We start from the raw sequence: 809 nt of genomic DNA, 5'->3' as shown, positions 1-809 counted from the left end.
CAATTAGCTTTTGGCCAGCAGCCAAATGTTTCCCATTTAAGAATATTTGGGTGTGCGATATATGTTTCCATTGTACTACCTAATCGCACCAAAATGGGACCCCAAAGAAAATTGGGGATATATGTTGGATATGACTCTCCCTCTATAGTGAGGTATCTTGATATACAAACTGGTGATGTGTTTAAAGCCCGGTTTGCGGATTGTCATTTTGATGAATCAAAATTTCCAACATTAGGGGGAGAGAATAAGTTTCCTGAAAAGGAACTTAACTGGAATGCATCATCATTGATGCATTTAGATCCTCGATCAGGGCAATGTGAACTGGAAGTTCAAAAGAATATACATTTGCAAAGAATAGCAAATGAATTGCCTGATGCATTTTCTGATACAAAGAGGATAACCAAATCTTATATACCAGCGGAAAATGCCCCAATTCGAATTGATGTCCCAGTAGGACAAGTAGCCACTGAAGCAAATTCACGCCAGAAGCGTGGCAGGGCGGAAAATGCCCCAATTCGAATTGATGTCCCAGTAGGGCAAATAGCCACGGAAGCAAATACACGCCAGAAGCGTGGCAGGCCTGTCGGTTCCAAAGATAAAAATCCTCGAAAGAGAAAAGAGATAAATACGATTCCTGTTGGAAAAGACATAGTAGAGACACCGGCAGTTGTCCAAAATTCTGATATAACGCCAGAAGACGTTTAGGTACCTGAAAATTGTGAAAATGACGAGATCTCAATAAATTATGTCTTTACAGGAGAGAAAGGGGACCGAAATAAGACAATTGTCAATGAAATATTTGCATATAA

Source organism: Arachis ipaensis, chromosome B01, assembly GCF_000816755.2.
Source record: "Arachis ipaensis cultivar K30076 chromosome B01, Araip1.1, whole genome shotgun sequence".
NCBI lineage: Eukaryota > Viridiplantae > Streptophyta > Magnoliopsida > Fabales > Fabaceae > Arachis > Arachis ipaensis.
This window is presented reverse-complemented; position numbering follows the sequence as displayed.